General features: G+C 38.0%; 1 protein-coding gene across 2 annotated transcripts in view; it reads right to left on the minus strand.

Annotated features, from left to right (window-relative positions):
- Positions 1–21,455, minus strand: part of LOC127617676 (bifunctional heparan sulfate N-deacetylase/N-sulfotransferase 2-like) — a 212,220-nt gene that overhangs the window by 23,580 nt on the left and 167,185 nt on the right. The gene's annotated exons all lie outside the window — the stretch shown is intronic.

Raw genomic sequence — 21,455 nt, forward strand, 5'->3', positions numbered from 1 at the left:
GGGGGGGGGTGTACAGAGATGTAATCAGTCAAAACATTTTACATCAAGCATATTTAATTTGAACTATGACAATGGTAATGTTGATTCAGAGAATTTACATTAAGTACTTATTTGTTCAACTTCATGCCATATTTTTATGTTGGCTGCACATCCAAAACAAATTGAGAACCGTTGAGCTAAATTAATTTATAGCTGTTTTGTTCATCACTAAATCAACCTTACACTGGCCCACCTAGTAGCATGATAAAATTAACCTGTAATTAATTTTTTTGTATAGCACAGAAATCAAGCAACGTGGCAATATTAGAATGCTCCCATAACAATAACTCAATAACTCAAGCGGTCACTCACTGCACAATAAGTTATTTACAGTGTGTCTATCACTGTTTGATTATAATAGGCTTGTTCTAATTTTGTCAAGTTGCTCATTTGCAATGCATTAACCATATACATTATGATATTCGCTGCGCAACAAATATGGAAAGAAATTTGTACTTCTATTCACCAAAGTAGCATTCAACTGATCACAATGTATAGTCAGGACAGTAATAACATGAAAATTTACTATTACAATTTGATTTTTTTTCCCCCAGAACTTCTTAAACTACTTCAAAAAGTTCTCATCAAAAAATCCTCCACGTTCAGCAATGACAACTTTGCAGATCCTTGGCATTCTAGCTGTCAGTTTGTCCAGATACTCATGTGATATTTCACCCCACGCTTCCTGTAGCACTTGCCATAGATGTGGCTGTCTTGTCAGGCACTTCTCACACACCTTACAGTCTATCTGATCCCACAAAAGCTCAATGGTGTTAAGATCCATAACACATCCATAAAATCTTATCTGCGGTCCAATGTCTGTGTGTCTTTGCCCACTCTAACCTTTTCTTTTTGTTTTTCTGGTTCAAAAGTGGCTTTTTCTTTGCAATTCTACTCACAAGGCCTGCACAGAGTCTTCTCTTTACTGTTGTACATGAAACTGATGTTGAGTGGGTAGAATTCAATGAAGCTGTCAGCTGAGGACATGACACGTTGTGTTGTATATCTGGGCCTTCCATATCTCTTTCTGTCCTTGTTAGAGCCAGTTGTCCTTTGTATTTGAAGACTGTAATGTACACCTTTGTATGAAATCTTAATTTTTTTTTTTTATTATTGTATATTGTAAGTATTGTATAGCCTTCATTCCTCAAAACAATGATTGACAGGGTATCTGCAGGGTTGAAGGTATTACATTTAAGGCTTTTTAAGGCCAAATATAAGAACAATATATAGGCAACACATCAATTCATTAGCTGGCAAAAACATAACCACTGAGGCTACTTGAATGTCTCTGGACATTTTTCTTTTTATATACATATATATATATATATATATTATTGTGCATTTATGTGTTAATAAGTTAATAAAATATTAAAACTCTAAATGAAATCATTAAGAATGCATGTAGCCTAAAGTATGTAGCCTATATTGTGACCCTTCTCTTTAGTCACTTACTTTCTAGCAAGACATGACACATTAGACCAGTGCTTTGGCAACGTCACCGCTTATGTCAAACACGCAAGTGGTGGCAAAAACCATGCGAAATAAATAAACTTTTATTGGATTACATTGTTGAAAAATTATTCTGAGGGCTCTAATTGACTGCTGTGGCTTCAAGATCATCAACAGAGCTGACTGAACTGAGGAGATCTGAGGAGGACCATTTCAACTCAACAGCAAACATTTATAGTGTTTCTCCCATTCTTCTTCATCCATCAGGTTGGATAGGGAGCGTTGGTGCACAGCCATTATCCAGAGATTGGGTTCAAATCTGGACTCTGGCTGGGCCACTCAAGGACATTCACAGAGAGGTGATGAGTGGTGCATGGTTTCCTCCAGACATGACGCTTGCCATTCAGGCCAAAGAGTTCAATATTTGTTTCATCAGACCAGAGAATTTTGTTTCATTACAGGCAGGCTGTAATGTGCCTTTTACTGAGGAGTGGCTTCCGTCTGGCCACTCTACCATACAGGCCTGATTAGAGATGGTTTTTCTGGAAGGTTCTCCGCTCTCCACAGAGAAACACTGGAGCTCTGTCAGAGTGACCATCGGGTTCTTGGTCACCTCCCTGACTAAGGCCCTTCTCCCCCGATCGCTCAGTTTGGCCGGGCGGTCAGTTCTAGGAAGAGTCCCAGTGGTTCCAAACTTCTTCCATTTACGGATGATGGAGGTCACTGTGCTCATTGGGACCTTCAATGCTGCAGATATTTTTCTGTACCCTTCCCCAGATCTGTGCCTCTATACAATCCTGTCTCGGAATTCCTTGGACTTCATGGCTTGGTTTGTGCTCTGACATGCACTGTTAATTGTGGGACCTTATATAGACAGGTGTGTGCCTTTCCAAATCATGTCCAATCAACTGAATTTACCACAGGTGGACTCCAATCAAGTTGTAGAAACATCAAGGATGATCAGTGGAAACAGGATGCTCCGGAGCTCAATTTTGAGTGTCATGGCAAAGGCTGTGAATACTGTATAAGTGATTTTTTAATTTTTAATACATTTTCAAAGATTTCAAAAAACTTCTTTCACATTGTCATTATGGGGTATTGTTTGTAGAATTTTGAGCAAAATAATAAATTTAATACATTTGGGAATAAGGCTGTAACATAACAAAATGTGGAAAAAGTGAAGCGTTGTGAATACTTTCTGGATGCACTGTAGTAATTGTATCGTTAAGAATATGTTTGTATTTATGATGGTTTTGTGTCATACTTTTGTTTAATCTTCTAATATGTCAAATCTAACACAAAAGTCAGTGGGCTTTCTGCCACCACTTATTCACAGTAGCGCCATGTTTGATATTTAATGGGAATGGAAACGAGGCTGTGAGGGATAGACTTAACATCTCTTCAATGGCATGCACGGTATAAATCTGTAAAAAGCTCCAATATCCCATCTGATTTTCCACAACTTATGTTGTCTGGAGTTCTTTGTCTACTGAATGTCCTTGAAAATATTATTTTTCAATGTTTTGTATACGGAACGATCCAAAAACACTTTAAACTGCAGTACATCTCATCGAAGAGACTGTACGTCTATCCCGCACAGCCTTGTTGGGAATAAGGTCTAGGATGTGCTGAATAACATATTCATATTTATATTTGTTTTCTTGGTAGATAACTTTAACAAATACTTTAACAGGCAGTTTAAGGGCAGTTCATATAAAAATGGCATTTCTGTCATCACTGCACATTGTTTATTCTGTAGGAATCTTTCTCAGCCATGGAACAAAAAAGGAGATGTTAAGCAAAACGTATAGTCTCAGTCTCAATTCACTGTCACTGCATCTTATTTTTCATTCAATGTAAGTGAATAGTGACTGAAACTCCCTAATATCTCCTTTTGATATAAACTTAAATAAGAAAGTCATACAGGTTTGCAACAGCATGAAGGTAAGTGATGACAATTTAAATTTTTGAGTGAAATATCTCAAATAAAAACTCACCAGTTACCTTAAAAATGGCCGTTTAAAGTTGACAAGATGTATTGAAAATGTTAACAGATTAAATTATTAAAGAGAAGGAGAGACGCTGTGCTGCTGCTTTCCCCCTGATTGGTCTGAATTACTTGCATCAACATGAAGGCTACTCTGTCTTGTCTGTCCTTGTTCTGTCTTGTCTGTCCTTGTTCTGTCAGTCTGTCCTTGTAACTCTGCAGCTGAGTAGTTCTGTTAGCTTTACAATTAGGAAGGAAAACGATTTGAAAGGCATCAAAAGACCACTTCAACCTTGCGTGCTTGCAAATTGTAACATTGACAGCTTTGTCGATTATAAGCAGGAGTGATAGTGTTAAAGACGCAAAATAACATTTGCATTTCGGATTAACAGGTTTATGAATGTTTATACGTGCGTTACATCATAAATTCAGTAAAAATGCACTTCCCTGCACGCGCTCACACTAAACTCAAGCGTCTGCTGCTTAAATGACGGATGCACGAGTGAGAGAGAGATACCCTGGATTGACTGATGAGTTTCTAGAGAAAGCGGTTTCTTTTTAGCCATTTTGACCTAATATTGACCTTAAAACATGCCAGTCTATTGTATATTATACACACATATAATATAGACACACTGGCGGACAAAAGTTTGGAATAATGTACAGATTTTGCTGTTTCGGAAGGAAATTGGTAATTTAATTCACCAAAAAGACATTGAACTGATCACAAAGTATAGTCAGGACATTAGTGATGTAAAAAACAGCACCATCACTATTTGAAAAAAAAAAAAAAAAGTCATTTTTTATCAAATCTAGACAGGCCCCATTTCCAGCAGCCATCACTCCAACACCTTGTCCTTGAGTAATCATGACAAATTGCTAATTTGGTACCAGAAAATCTCTTGCCATTATTTCAAAAACAGTTGAAATCTATTTGGTTCATTAAATGAAGCTTAACATTGTATTTGTGTTTGTTTTTGAGTTGCCACAGTATGCAATAGACTGGCATGTCTTAAGTTCAATATTTGGTCAAAAATGGCACAAAAGAAACCACTTTCTTTAGAAACTCATCAGCCAATCATTGTTTTGAGGAATGAAGGCTATACAATGCTTGAAATTGGCAAAAGACTACATGAAGATTACATACAAAGGTGTATATTACAGTCTTCAAAGATGAAGGACAACTGGCTCTAACAAGGACAGAAAGAGATGTGGAAGGCCGAATGTACAACTAAACAAGAGGATAAGTACATCAGAGTCTCTAGTTTGAGAAATATATATTTTATATTTATATTTATATTTATGCATTTGGCAGACGCTTTTATCCAAAGCGACTTACAGTGCAATTATTACAGGGACAATCCCCCGGAGCAACCTGGAGTTAAGTGCCTTGCTCAAGGACACAATGGTGGTGGCTGTGAGGATCGAACCAGCGTCCTTCTGATTAACAGGTAGCAGATTACCAGTTATGTGCTTAGACCACTACACCACCACCACTCCGTGGTGAATGGTGGTGAATTTCTCCGTGGAGAAATAGACACCTCACATGTCCTCAGCTGACTGATTCTAACAGTAGAGAGAAGACTCATGGGTGCAGGCTTTTTTGGAAGTATTGCAAAGAAAAGGCCACTTTTGAAACAGGAAAACAAAAAGGTTAGACGGGGCAAAGAAAAGTGTTATGGATCTTAACCCCATTGAGCTTTTGTGGGATCAGCTAGACTGTAAGGTGTTTGAGAAGTGCCCGACAAGATAGCCACATCTATGGCAAGTCCTACAGGAAGCGTGGGGTGAAATATCACATGAGTATCTTTACAAACTGACAGCTAGAATGCCAAGAATCTGCAAAGCTGTCATTGCTGCACATGGAGGATGATTATTATTTTTTTTATGAGAACTCTTAAGTATTTTAAATATTAGATTTTTTTTTTTTCAAATTGTAATAGTAATTTTCCCTGTTATTAATGTCCTGACTATACAGTTTGATCAGTTGAATGCCAGTTTGGTGAATAAAAGTATTACCTAGTATTACAGTATTATCATATTGCATGTGTAATAATGATACAATTCCACATTTAAGTGCTTGTACCATATAAAAATAAAAAATACAGCTGTTTGAATATGACCTACAATCTCTAATTTAACCCTGTGGCCATGTGAAAGTGAACATTTACAGTGACAGCAAAACATTTAAGTTCCATTTTCAGGTGTTGTGCAAAGAAATAGATCGGCTTCTTTCAGATTGATGAACATGCATTTTCATTTGGGCATTGCTAATTTGCATTGGATGATGGAAGAGAACTAGAATAAAAGTATCATAAAATACATTTTTTAATTTTTGTTTTTTCACATTTAGTTTTTGTTTACGGTAACCTTCATGTGTACAAATTGGTGAATGATGGTCATTCCAATTCAGCGGAAAAGCTTTCTGTGCACTGAAAAGTACTCTGGACACATATTCCATGTGGGTCTGGTCACAGTTAATAATAAGAGCAGAGAATTCTAATGTTAAAATTAAACTATGTCAGGGCACAGCATTATAGTGAGAAAAGCAGAATGGTGGCAAAGTGCTTAGCTGCAAAAAAATTTATCAACCTCACAGTGAACCTTACAGAAACAGGCATCCTAAAATGTAAACCTATGATATTAGTCTGGAAGCACTGTAACCACGCTGTACAGTTCTACATAATAATGCCTACACACTAGTAAACATGCAAACACTAGAGTATACAGATAGCAGGCTTCAAATATGACACATTGCGATTCATGAGGTTCACTCAGGTCAGTGTATCCAATTCAATATTATATTATCTATATTGTATAATAGCAGGAAAAAGCTAAAGAGCGTTACAGCAAGAACACAGTCCTGAATCACTGAGCGAAATGGTTTCACATGGTATGTACTGCCAGGACAGGGTTGCTTCAGAATATTTAAAACCAAATTTAAGACTTTTTAAGACCTTTTTCAAGACCTGAACAAATAAAATGAATACAGTATCCCCATACCAAAATAAACCAACACAATCTCAAAATCAATCGTGTATCACAGACCCTTACTTAAAAAGGCAGGGGCACACGTTAAACATGGCCTTAACATTGCTCATCAGTAAAGCAGGGTATGCGATATGCAAGTTTAAAATACTCAAGACATGTTTTCCACATATACCATATATCACATTAAAATTGGTAAATTTAAATGTAATTCATAGTGAGGAACTTTTAACTTTAAAGGCACTTTAACATTGAAATACACCAGGGACTCTTATTTTTAAATGTATGTGCTTCACAGCTTCCAGCTGCTAATTCAAAGAGATAAGGGAAATAATATGTGCACTCCTACAATAATCTACAACATAATGCAATATAAACAATTAAAAGTAACCATTGTCATATTTCATCAACATTATATCACCATCATCAACAGTTGATATTTAGTGATCACTTGTCATAAATTTCCAATATGGCTTAATGATTGTGAACTGCTCTGCAACAGCTGGATACACTCACACGCCCCCACGTGCGTGGAGAAAATACAACAGTGCCGTGTTTTCTCTGAAGGACGCAGCGCGTACATTTAATTAGATTGTATTCTTTTGAAGTTTGATAATCACATTAGGTCATATCATGATTCCGGTCTTTCCACCCCCAAATTTAAGACCTCTTTAAATATAAATGAAGACTTTTGTTGTATCATTTAAGATATTATTTTTATAACCTGCGGGAACCCTGCAGGATGAAATTACTACTGAGCATTTCTCATCTCAAGAGAATAGCTTGCACATGTGAGACTGCGAATGCAAATCGGAGCTGATCTGGACCAGGAAATGATCAAGGTGACAATGCATATCTTGTGTATATTAGGCTACACTTGTCAGAAAAACAAACAAGCTTACAGAGCAACAGTACACATGAGCGCAGGAGGAAATGAGATTGGGAGAAGGACAAAGACAGGGAAAGAAAATGGGATTGGGAGAAGGACAAAGACAGGGAAAGAAAATGGGATTGGGAGAAGGACAAAGACAGGGAAAGAAAATGGAAGATGAAAGAAAGAGAACAAGGAATAAAAGAGGGCAAAAAGGGATAGATAAAATGCAAGGTGAATGCTAAAGGTGAAGAGAGTATTTCACTGTAAAAATACAGTATAAAAAGAAAAAAGCAGAAAACTGTCCATAAGGGACTATTACACAAAACAAGAAGCTTGATGATGATTTACAGGACAGTGGAAACTCTTGGGTGGAAATATGAATGTTTTTCTGTATGTCTACAACTAAACATCTGGTTTCAAATCCAAGCATGATTGACTAACCTTCTAAATATGTCCAATAATTCCACGTGAACAAAGGGTGTTCACACTGCACCCATTGTGCAGTGACAAAATAAAAACTAGAAGTCATTAATTTCTGATTAAATTTGGGCCATTTTGAGGTGACATGAGTGGCAACGACCATTGCTGATGCACCAAAGTTGGCTTAACTTTATGCAAATAAACAGTGACGTGATGCGGTGACTACCAATGCAAGTGAGAAGAGTGGAGCCCACATGATCACCCCCTACTCCAATTGGATACTTCAGTATAGTAGAAACACCTACTCTCGGCCCAACAGTATAGTGACTTTCTAACCTCCAACAATTTAGGCACTTGTGAATGGACCTCAAGCTTTATTCACCTGTCGGACAAAGCCTGTTTTTCAAAGCATTGAAACAGACTGGGTAAAACGCATGTACTTCTTAAATGTGAGAGGCAAGGAAATGGAGAAGCAGAACATTTATTAGAACACTTCTCTGTAATTACAGGCAAAATTAAAAGTCTCGCCTCAATATCCTGTGACACTGAGATGTCCCGGTAATACAGAACTTTGCTAATGGGGCAGAGCGAGAGCAAAAAAGAAAAGGGGTTAATATAAAAGCAGGAAAGAACACAGATTACACAGGGGGCTGATTTGTTAGGTGTTTATGGATGTAATCACCTTGAAGGCACGTGTACAATGCCGTAGATTTGGTTTGAACATTGAGGGGGACAAATAAGATAAATAAAGTGCTGTATGTTCAATGAAGGGATGCGGTTGTGTGAGTTTGACAGTTAGATTACCGTCTGAGAAAATAATTATGGTAAACAGGTTATACAATTATTTGCTCATTTGCTTAATAATATGCAACAGCACTGATGCAAAAAATGCATATCACATAACAATTGTCTAAATGTCTAAGTGGACATATTTCTGGGTGTTATGTGTATGCTAAGGGAAGCCCTATAATAAGAAAACTGATAAACACACACACACACACACACACACACACACACACACACACACACACACACACACACACACACACACACACACACACACACACACAAATAAATAAATAAAAATAAGAGGTAATAAGAAATGCTCCAATCTAGGGCACAACACTGCTTATAAGCATCTCAAGGTCAGTAATGTGCTAATGTAACCAGAGTACTTCAAAGGTGCGTAAATGTAATATTATTGTGGGTGCGTTAACATGTAGTTCACAGCATTAAAAAATAAATTCTTCTGCATCAGTGTATTAAAGCAATCCGTTGTTCTGTCAGACACCCCAACATAAAGAATTGGCAACAGACTATAAATATTGTCCACAACACCTTACAAATAAACCTTTGTACTATGAAATATAACTGGAACATTGCTTACAGCAGGCAATTTAAAGTCCGATCATGATTAAAATTGATATTTATGTTTAATCCGGTGAATTTGTAAAGAAGCAATGCTTTAAATAATGAGGACGATTTAAGAAGCAACTTTTCAAAGTTTACTCGCTTATAGTTGCTTAAACATTACACAGGGTTCATACACATTTTAACCAATACTTTTCCATGACTTTTCCATGACATTTCAATGACTTTTCGGCACATTTCCATGACTATGTATTCCTCAAAATGTCAGTCAACATTATAAGAATAAAAATATGTGTTTAAGTTTACCCTCAGAGGTTTAACAATAAAATGGATGACAATGTATGTGGTTCAATACAAAATACACATTTATTTAAACGCAAACATAGTGCAAGATCTTTGAAGGACACAGGATAAAATACATAAGTAAAATGTACATAAGTGTCCTGATAAAACACAGCAACTGCAAATTAACAACTAATTGGGCAGTAGTGGAGATTACGCAAACGTTTAATTGGCCTACACATTAAGCATTTTCCTCCCATAGAAAACAATTAAGAACACTTGGCTTAATGCAGATTAGAATGTCACAGCATATGTAGAAATAATGAGATAAGATGTCGAAAAAACGAGATATGTTGCTTCCAGTCCGCGAGTGACATCAATTACATTTTGGAAGTAATTTGTCCAACAATGTCAATAAATTCAACTTAGAAAACAAGTAACATATGGCAATTGGATTTAATGTTTAAGCTTACCTTTGATCAGTCTAGTCATGTCCTCAGCAAGGAATGGCAGCATTGGTTGGTCCGTCTGATACATGTTGAGAAAGGGCTCAATTTCTCGCGCAATGCTGATGAATATGCCAACCTTTACAGTGAAGAGAGGATCAGCACACCGGTTCTTCACCTCCTCAAACGATTTCACCTTTGGATTGGGGAGTTCGCCTCTCCCTACCATCTCCACGTATCGTTTCACATGCGGCCAGAGTTGTAATCCTCTGTCCGCTACGTTAACATTCTCGACCCACCGGTGCTTGCAAAACTTTAGCATGCTCGTGCTGCATCCAGTCGCTGTCACAAAGTCCTCGTGCCGGGCTGGGGAGTCGTGAAACAGCCAGTAGAGACAAGAAAGTCCATGTTCAATGTCCCATCCAATCGCTTTACATCCGCCTCTAAATGCATTGTGCAGTATATGCAAACCGCACGACCCGATGTTGATAAGTGACTTTCCCACATCAATCTGCAGCTGCTTTTGAAGGATTTCAAACACTTTCCAATTCACGTTCGGTCCATCCATCGAGATTTGGATGAGGTTGGTCATTCCGAGCTGTGAAAGCAAGTTGTTGAGTTTCTCAACAACATCTTTGGCGGTTGAATGCCCCAGGAACTCTGAACCGATGTATTTGGTCTTCACATTGGGCCCGTCCCATAGCCTGACATGGACATCTAACTGTTTAGTCTGTAGGTAATTATTCAGGCTCTCATCAAATAAAAGTACATAAGACATCTGTGTAGTGACTGTCTTCAAAGTGAGCTGTTTAAAATAAGGAGCCAATCCAAAATTACACAAGTAAGCACACTTACGTTCCCCACACGCAAATTTGGCTGCCAACTGACTGTCAGGAAACATAGCTCTGAAAAGTGCGCTGACATCCTCGCACGATTTAAAAGAATAGTGGGAGTTTGCGACTTTTAACGCCCACAATACCTCGGCCCTTAACGCGTCTTTTCTATCATTTGAGATAGTCCCTTGTCTTGTGCCTTCAACCTGACTCGTGATGGAAGAACCTGCAATTAGCCTAACATTGGTCGATGTCGCCGGAGGAGAAAAGAAGCTAGTGATAGTCATGCTTGAGCCTTCACGCGCAGCCTTAACTGCCTGGTGCTTGGCGCCTTTAGCATGGCTAGTGAGCGCTGATTCTCCCATATTAGAGATGTCAATTATCTTAGAACATAGTCCACATCTCGCTTTCCTCGGGTCCTGGACCTTTTCGAGCCATGTATTGTATGTTTCCAAGTGAAGCCAGACATTGTTAAATCTACACTTTCCTGGCATTTCAATTAAATTTAATTTATGTCAGCACCGACTTCGCCTCAGGCAACGAGTGAATCGGAAGTGAACAGAACGTTTTGCTGCCCGAATATAAGGACATTTAAGACAACGAGAAATATTTTTTTATTAAACAGTTTTTGTATTAATCACATATTACTGTGTTAAAAATGAATTAAAATTAAAAAAAAAAAAATCAATGACTTTTCCAAAACTTTCTGTGCCTTTTTATTTTTTCAAAACCTTTCCAGGCCTGGAATTTGCATTTTTCAAATTCCATAACTTTTCCAGGTTTTTTCAAAACGTACGAACCCTGATTACAAAAAAGTGGCATCTTTAATTCATCACTTTAAAATCAACACAGCTAAGAATATTAAACGAACTAGTTTGTTGTTGGACGATTAGTGGAGCATCCTGTCCTAAGGTTGTGTTACTTTCTAAGAGTTCTGTCTGCTTTTTACATCTGTCGTCTTCAGTCAGTCATTTAAATGTCAATTTAAGTTGCTTTTTTGATGGATATGAATCTAGTTGATCGAATTCCTCTGTTATATTTTGGAATTTGTGTATTTAAGCTACAGTTTCATGTGAATTGAAAATTCATGTTCAGTTTGTGACACCTGGCCATTAAAGCACCACACAGCCACCGTCCGTAACCATAGCTACAGCTCCAGTACACAAATGAGTATTCTCATTTAGGCTTACAAAATCTTACAAAAAACTCTTTTACATTTACACATTATATCTAATATTGTTGCCATGTGTAAATAAAGCATTTCACGCTTTTTAACCTTGTATTCTAAATTCTTACAATTAACCGTATTATCGCATCATCCCTAATTCAATGCATACTTTTAAATATTTATACACTGTATCATATCAAACATTCAGAAAAAGTATTAGGGTTAATGTTTCATAAAAATATGTACCCTTTCAGAAAATTACAATTCTTACCTGCTCATCTGAAATGCCTGTCTGCCTTCCTCACTATGAAAAACAACTGATCATGTCTATGGACACCTTTAACATCTTCACTGACTCCACATATGACTCATGTGATATATTTCATGTTTTCTAAATTCATACGAAAGTTTTGTGTGGGTTACACACCTACAGACCAGTCTTGTGAGTTTTATTCCTACAGGAGGAGCTTGACACTTGAAAACCGAATCCTTCACACATCCGCATTTAAATCTATGAACGTTTAATATCATTTGTAGATATTTTACACAGGATAGTTATTTTTAATAAAAACTGATAATTGCCACATACTACGTGTGTGTATGTGGGTATGTATGAAGGTGAGTGTATGTACGTATATGTATAATTATTTATGTTGTGTTCTTTTTTGTTTTTAATTACCTATGTCTTGCTGCTGTTTTTGGTATTGTTTGTATTGTTGTTGACTGGAAGCTCCTGTCACCTAGACAAATTCCTTGTATGTGTAAGCATACTTGGCAATAAAGCTGATTCTGATTCTGATACCAGTAAATAAAAATCCACTTTTTTTAAATCCTCACCAGTAATAAACAACAGTGAGTTCATGCATCCTGGACAGCGCTGAGAAAAGTAACAGGTACCACGTGACACCGCCATCTAGTTGTGCGCTACCAACTCGTACAACGAAAGTGAGACATCAGTTTTTTTGTCTAAATATGACAGTCTCACAACAATACAATTGCAAGGTGTCTCAAACGAAATTATTTTCAGCGTTGATAAAAATATATAAATATGGACAGATGCATGGTGTGTGTGGGGGGAGATTCACCCCTTCACAGCATTGGGGGGTACGTATGCCCCCCGTCTCCCCTAATTCTTCAGTGCATGTGTACCAGTGTGAAAGCACACATCAGAGATAGCTGTAATCACTTTGTGCTTTATTGCGGGTCACCTGGTTAAGACACAGTGTTTAATGTAGTTCAGTGTTGGGTTAGATTTAAATTGCCAAGATTACCAACTAGGAGGGAGCCAGTTCCTGTGGCACTTAATAAATTAACCTGCAAGGCTGACATGCCTCATGGCCAATATGACCTCTGACCACTAACCCATACTAGCTGAGCTAGTGGAACATGTGGTGTCTTAGATTTCCTACTCTAACCTAATAAGGAAGGAACAGCTCAATCTACCATTATCCTGTATATTGACTGTTAACAGAAATCAGAACCTAATTCAATCAAACCAGCAGTTCTAAAGTAAATGTGACTATACCACATTATCTACATCAAACTAGATTTTTACCATATTAGGGTGTTATGAGAGGGTGCTGAATGCTTAGCATTTTGCCATTTGCTTGCTGCAGTGTTCTTGGTGGTTGCTAGGTTGTTCAGGGTGTTTTCTTCAGGGCCCAAAGCAAAACAGCCAACCCCCAAGCCTCTATGTTGTTCTGATCCCTACATATGGCTAAAAATCCTCCTTAAAGTATATGGGGTTTCTCTCAGCCATATTATCATCCTCCAATGACAATCTTAAGCCTGATCACTCGTAAAAAGTAACAGCACCGCACTTCAAGTTGCAGTTTGAAGAAAATGTATAATTTACGTCCGTAGCACAAACAGTGCACAACAGTTAGGAATTAAAATCCCTTGCAGTAGTTACAGTGATGCTTGCCTTAGAAAACACCCCTTAATAGCCTACAGGTAAACATGCAAAGTACCAACTGACCAGCAGGGGGCTTCCACGCACAATGCACAGAGAACTCAACTCTCTGGGCAATGTGGAGGAGGGGGCTGTCATTAAAACACAAGGTTATGCCATACTTGAGCCACAGGTGTGCAGGTCTTTAGACATCATGGGAGTCTCGCCTGTACAAACATACGCACTCACACCTGCAAGAAAACCAGACTGCTTCAATTAATAATACAAAAATATATTTTTTAAACTTAAACTGCTATAGTGTGTTAAATGTAATGCTTCTGTTGCCTACCTACTAGATCTAATTTTCAAGTGAAAAAATACTTACTGATTCCACAATAATAAAATGCTTCAATAGTAAAAAAATATATTTAGATGTATACAATCCCATGGGGCAATTAATATTTTAATTATTTATAGAATTTACAAGCTGTGGGGGAAAATTAAACATTGAAAAAAAGCATCAGCTTTTCTTAAAGGAAATGTTTAACAAACATCTGAATGTGGCTTAATCTGAATCGTAATTCAGAATCCCTAACTGTGAGGAGACTGCAGGATGACAACAGCTACACTAGCTCTCTGAACCACAAAAAGTCTGAAACAAAGAGACAAAGGGGGAACACGCAAGGACCCTCTCCCCAGCCCCTTCCCCTCAGCAACCCCAGGGTCAAGCCCTCCCTACCCAAACAACACAATGCTGACCTTCAAATTCCACAGGGCGCTTGCCCCCTCTGATTATTCACTATGAATAACACACCAAATAGACTCACTCCGGTGCATGAAACACAGAAAGAACAAAAAACAAAGAAGAAATTATAAAATTTCCCCCTCCATCACCACATTCATCTTCTCTATGGCATTTCTGATCTCAGCTGAGAGGGAAAAAAATGGAAAAGGAATATTAATAATAATAATAAAAAATTAAATGTTTGGATGTCAGTTCCATTTGAATCTTCCTGGGAGCTGAAATCTGTCAATCAAGTCAATTAATTTTGTTCAATGTGGACAGATAAAAACCTTTTAATGTTTCTCATCTCATTCAGACTACAATTGGGGATCTTAAGTGTGGCTAAACTACTTCTTTAAACTGCTGGGACAAGCTTAAATCTGCTGTAAAGCCACCTCTACATCAGGACCATATTTTTTGAGAGCCCCTCTCTTTTGGATGAGATAGGATATGTTATTGTAAGAAGAAAAAGGATGAGAAAAAGAAGCAGCGAGGGAGAAGACGTCTAAAGGTAAAAAAGAGAGAAAACATGGAACAAAATTAGACCGCTGAGGAAACAACACATTGTGAGGTCATCACACCTGCTCTTTCTCTATATGAGTGGCCAACGCTTTTATCCGATTACACCCATGACTATTCCCAGTTGGAATCTGTGGGCTGCTTTAGCATTTTTTGTACCGATATTTGGGGAAAATCTGCCGAATTATGTTGAATTAATTTAAACATACTAAAATGTGTTAAAATAGCTGTGAGTACTACACTCTTATTGGTAGCATTAAGTGTACTAAAATTAGCTAAAATATTGTAAAAACTAGTGGTGTTATCAGAACATTGTTCTGTTGATGCACAGAGCTCATTTACATTAACCCGCTTTCTCTTAATCTTTTAAGCAGGATACGAAAAACTGTGATTGCACATACATGACGTTTCAGAATGCCGCTTTCTGCAAAAACCCTGAAATAAACCATTCTCTTATTTGCATATAAACAAAATTATTGGTGAGCGACTTGACCAGCCCAACATAGCAACATTCATGTTTACATGTACAATGCTACACCAATTATGCTCAATAAACTGACATGTAAAATCATGTAAACATCATAAATGGCTTTACTTTATCAGGGTATGGTCATAAACAGTTTGATTTTTGGCCATTACCCCAATTTTGTGTTTTGCGAAAAGCTGATTTTTGATAATTCTCAGCATTTTTGTGTGTATATAAACACGCTCACTTAATCACCCAATGACATGAGTTTGGGGTGGGTCAATCTGTTTGTTTGATGCATGGTAGATGGAGAGAGTTTTCTGAAAATCTGATTAAAAGTAATGTTTAATTTTGCAATTCCGTTTGATGATGCCAGTGGCGTAGAAATTAAACAATGCAGCTTTAATAAACACACAGAACTTTGTGAATGATGGCCATTCAAATTCAGCAAAAATCTTCAGAGCTTTCTACAGATGTCTGCAGTTGCAGATTCCATGTGGGCCTGCCATGACTCATTCTCAGTAAAGCATCACTCTAAAATCCTACTCATCTACACTTATTAATGCTCATTGTTAATTTACCATCAAACATTTGAGAGAGACCAGATCTGGTTAAGAATGACAAGAAGCATAGCAACGATGGAATGGCTGGAGGGAAGCAGATAAAACATTTCATTCCCGAGAGAAGGAAAAGAGTAAGGAATATACAAAAATATCAGGAGTTCCATTAACAGATTCCCACGCTGAAAGATATTGAGGGTTAATCTCTCTCATTAACGCAGAATAAATATTTACCGATTAAAAATGGCACCTCATTAGAGGGTCCATTTGTTGTGAGAGTGTACTGCTGTAGGCAGTCAGTCAGACACAATTCAAACTCATCCTCTTGCAGGTGGCAGCCATGATGTGCCCATTGGCATCAAGAAAACCATGTCAAAATATTTACTTTGCCGGTGAAAATGTAATGCCTATTATCCCCACTAATCCAAGCTCTGGAGCTTTGCCACAATGCAGAAGTGTGTGATCATTGTCAATGTCTGTGTGTGAGAGAGAATGTGCTGGCTCATTGCTGCATGATAACTGTGCTGTAACCAGGCTGGTAATTGCAAGTATATTGCAGATGATCTGGAGATATTTAGAGGAGTGGGTTTCAAGTCAACTGAGAGAGCAGGACAGCATTATTCCAAAGAGTCAGCAGAGATAATTTTACCTTGAGAGCAAGCCATTCCCACTCTGTGCAGCACCACACACAGCTGTGTGGAGAATAAACCTTCGTTCCTGTACACTACAGAGGGAAGCACAGCTGGCCACCCACCGTGTGTGCATGTGTGGGATAGGGGATGCATGCCTGCTCCAAAAGCAGAATGAAGGAATCTGACCATCTGTCTGGTTTACACCGACCGCTGGATGAACCCCCATGCCTCCCTGATCTCAAAAGACCAAGTGAAGTTCCTGTATAGCAGTGCTACTCAACATGCACCCTAATGCCATTTTTGCAGCCCACACAACGATTTTATCATAAAAAATACATTTATCAATAGCCTTCCAAAGGTGTATGAATTGTGAGGTGTCTTTTTCAACAGTATTTATGGTAGTTCTCTAAAAGATAGAGAGAGAAATAAACTTCAAAAGGATGTAATGAATAGGGCTGAAACGATTAGTTGACGTTATCGACAATGCAGACAATAAAAAATTGGCGACAAAAAAATGTCAGTCGAATAGTCGCTTGATCTCATTTAACGTAACATGAACTTTAATCTCTAATGATGATGCGTGAGAGCAGCACTGCAGTTTGCACAAGACTGAGGAGAGGAAGAATTACACAACTCACAGTCCAGATGCACACTAAACCTTCCAAAATGCTTCAGCTTATGTAGATCGCAAAGTACAAGGGATTTATACAAAAATACCAAGTAAATACAGAAGCACTCTCGTTGTGGAATAAGAGTTTTGAAACTATGTGTATTGTGAAAAGCACTATACAAATTGAAGACTTCAGGATACTTTGACAGTAAAAATCACTGTGAGGGTGAACATCCCTTTAATAGATCTGATTCTGACACTGAGAGGTCCATTCTGCAACTCAAAAGAGTGTGTGAGAGAGAGGCAAAGAGTGACAGGTCTAGCTCTGCATCATCATTAGGAAGTGAAGATTAAGCGTAGGAGGATGGAGAGAAAGTGAAAAAGAGTCAAGTCCTGTTTGCACAGTTTAGCTCTGCCTTGACTGCCTCTCACGTTGGAACACTGAGTTCTAATAGTGCTGGCCAAAGCCATATTCAAACTGAAAGTCTAGCAAGGTCAAGTGTGGCATGTTGCAGGCATGCTTGAATAGTCCTTTCCAACTATACAATCTGTCAGACCAATGGTTACAGAACCTTCTAATGTCAATACAATTATTGAGAAGCTTAAAGACCATAGCTTAAGGAAATAAATAACTGCATACTGTTTTCTGTGAATCACAGCATGTAAGAGCATTCTATGTATAAGGACATGTTTGATGTTATGTGAAGATGTTGTTTGTACAGCCAATATGAAAGTGCGTGTGTTATCATGTGTGATGTGTTCAGAGCATTACAAGTGTCTTAAGACAGCACTGGTCTTTGGAGAAGAGCGTGTTCCCACTTGCTAAACACAGAAGAGATAGAAAGAATGCCCTGTGTTATGACCCCAAAGCACAGGTCCGGTGGCATATCTGGGACAGATAGATTGAAAGACATAGACTGAGATCTCCAGACAGAATTTTAAAATAATTTAAAATAAATGTATACATATTTTTTTGTTAAATTATTCTACAAAAAGAATAAAATCTACTCAAATACTCTTAAGTGGCCATTCACTCTGTTGTTTGATATGCTGCTTCACTCATTGGCCGAAAGCCAATCACACATATGTGAGATATGCCTCTTATCATCATTCTTTTGTTTGTATTCTGCCCATTAACTTTATACACCCATCTTGGCAGAAGTATCAGTGTAGTAGTAGTAGTATTAGTGTCATCATAAATTACAATAAAAGAGTGTAACCAATGTATTATGGCCATATTATCATTTTAGCACATTAGCACCATGAAATCAAAAGAAAACATGACAAATTAAACACAATCTACAGCATACATTACTTTAAATTGAGTGGTTAAAATTCTACTCATTGAATGAGGCATGAAGTGATTGATTACCAATTTTAAAATCATATTAAAGTTTAACATGTTAAAGCCATATTTAAATGCTTCTGAATGTTTGCAAATATTACACCGCTGCTCAGTTGATTCCAACTTATTTTAGGCTCTGAGCAAAGAACGAAGATTAACTTTGCTGCAAGAATAATGAAGAATATAATCTTTGTAAAGATAGACTTTGAAGCTCTGAAACCTAAAAAAAAAAACTCAGTTCAAGTTACTCAGTGCACCAATTATATGTGCATGTTAAAGCATTGCAAGTGTGTGAAGAGTATGTTGCAGGCATGATTAAATAAAGCAGTAAGCCAAGAAAGACTGTTACAATGATTTTACTGCAATGAAGTTGTGTTCTTGGGCATGACACAAAGCCCTTTTATATAATGCTGGCAAAAGCAATATGATAAAGACATAAATGTTCAATAAATGTATCCATCCATCCATCCATCCATCGTCAACCGCTTATCCTGTGTACAGGGTCGCGGGGGGCTGGAGCCTATCCCAGCTTCAATAAATGTATAATTATTAATATTTTTATTATTATTAATCAGGGACTAAAAATGTTCCAAGGAACGAAAACCGAAAAATGAATCTTCCAGATTGAAAACTTTATTTTTAAACGTTAGTAACTGGATAATAAAAGTATATTTCTCAGTTGTTTCCAAGTTTTCACTGAATAATTTTTAGATATTGTAGAATATTAGGGCCAGAAGAGCGAACAATTGCTGCAATATTACTTGAAATTAGAAAACCCAACCTTTTAACCCTGGAATTCCTCAATGTCATAAATTAAAAGATTCTGCTCGACTAGGCACCAAGAAATCTAGTGGAGGCCTGCCTTTGGACAATAAAATGGCCATAGAGACTAAACAGCATAATTTAAACATAAGAGGCCATAGGTCAGAGGCCCCTCAACCCATGGGATGGTGGCATGGGGCAGACTCAGCATGACCTTCTGAACTTCCACACAGAGCTAAAGCAGGCTTTCTTTGAAAGGTTTCCTTGTTAAAGCCCTAGTGTTTGGACAATCCTACTATGAAGACATCTCATCTTAATCCATGAACATTACACACAGTTTCTGTACTTTGATAATCTAACCCAAAATGTACAAAATACCTTGCCTTGCTAGATAATTCTGAAAATTACTTTGACCTGTGATTACTTTTATATCTGGCAAATTAATAATATACACTGACAATCAGGTTTCTCATGATGTGTAATGTATTATCCATGTTGTAAAACCAATGAATTAACCAGTATGATTTGTAGTCAGGGATTTTCATGTTTTGTTACTTACATTTATAATAATCATGAAAGTATGCCATATTTACTATGTAAATGCTTGCTTGTTTACGTAGAGAATGTTGATGACAACGAATGTCATGTCTCTTGCACCGTATTCAACATATACACTCACCTAAAGGATTATTAGGAACACCTGTTCAATTTCTCACTAATGCAATTATCTAATCAACCAATCACATGGCAGTTGCTTCAATGCATTTAGGGGTGTGGTCCTGGTCAAGACAATCTCCTGAACTCCAAACTGAATGTCAGAATGGGAAAGAAAGGTGATTTAAGAAATTTTGAGCGTGGCATGGTTGTTGGTGCCAGACGGGCTGGTCTGAGTATTTCACAATCTGCTCAGTTACTGGGATTTTCACGCACAACCATTTCTAGGGTTTACAAAGAATGGTGTGAAAAGGAAAAACATCCAGTATGCGGCAGTCCTGTGGGCTGAAAATGCCTTGTTGATGCTAGAGGTCAGAGGAGAATGGGCCGACTGATTCAAGCTGATAGAAGAGCAACTTTGCCTGAAATAACCACTCGTTACAACCGAGGTATGCAGCAAAGCATTTGTGAAGCCACAACACGCACAACCTTGAGGCGGATGGGCTATAACAGCAGAAGCCCCCACCGGGTACCACTCATCTCCACTACAAATAGGAAAAAGAGGCTACAATTTGCAAGAGCTCACCAAAATTGGACAGTTGAAGACTGGAAAAATGTTGCCTGGTCTGATGAGTCTTGATTTCTGTTGAGACATTCAGATGGTAGAGTCAGAATTTGGCGTAAACAGAATGAGAACATGGATCCATCATGCCTTGTTACCACTGTGCAGGCTGGTGGTGGTGGTGTAATGGTGTGGTTTTCTTGGGACACTTTAGGCCCCTTAGTGCCAATTGGGCAATTTAAATGCCACGGCCTACCTGAGCATTGTTTCTGACCATGTCCATCCCTTTATGGCCACCATGTACCCATCCTCTGATGGCTACTTCCAGCAGGATAATGCACCATGTCACAAAGCTCGAATCATTTCAAATTGGTTTATTGAACATGACAATGAGTTCACTGTACTAAAATGGCCCCCACAGTCACCAGATCTCAACCCAATAGAGCATCTTTGGGATGTGGTGGAACGGGAGCTTCGTGCCCTGGATGTGCATCCCACAAATCTCCATCAACTGCAAGATGCTATCCTATCAATATGGGCCAACATTTCTAAAGAATGCTTTCAGCACCTTGTTGAATCAATGCCACGTAGAATTAAGGCAGTTCTGAAGGCGAAAGGGGGTCAAACACAGTATTAGTATGGTGTTCCTAATAATCCTTTAGGTGAGTGTACATGCTCATGATTAAACACTCACTAGTATGAACGGGAAGTTTGTATGAATCCTCCACACAAAGGATTGTAAATCAACTTTGAAAAGGACAGACCAGTTGACCATGTGACTCTGAAAAGCCACTTCTGATTGGCTCAGGA

Source organism: Xyrauchen texanus, chromosome 24, assembly GCF_025860055.1.
Source record: "Xyrauchen texanus isolate HMW12.3.18 chromosome 24, RBS_HiC_50CHRs, whole genome shotgun sequence".
Lineage (NCBI taxonomy): Eukaryota > Metazoa > Chordata > Actinopteri > Cypriniformes > Catostomidae > Xyrauchen > Xyrauchen texanus.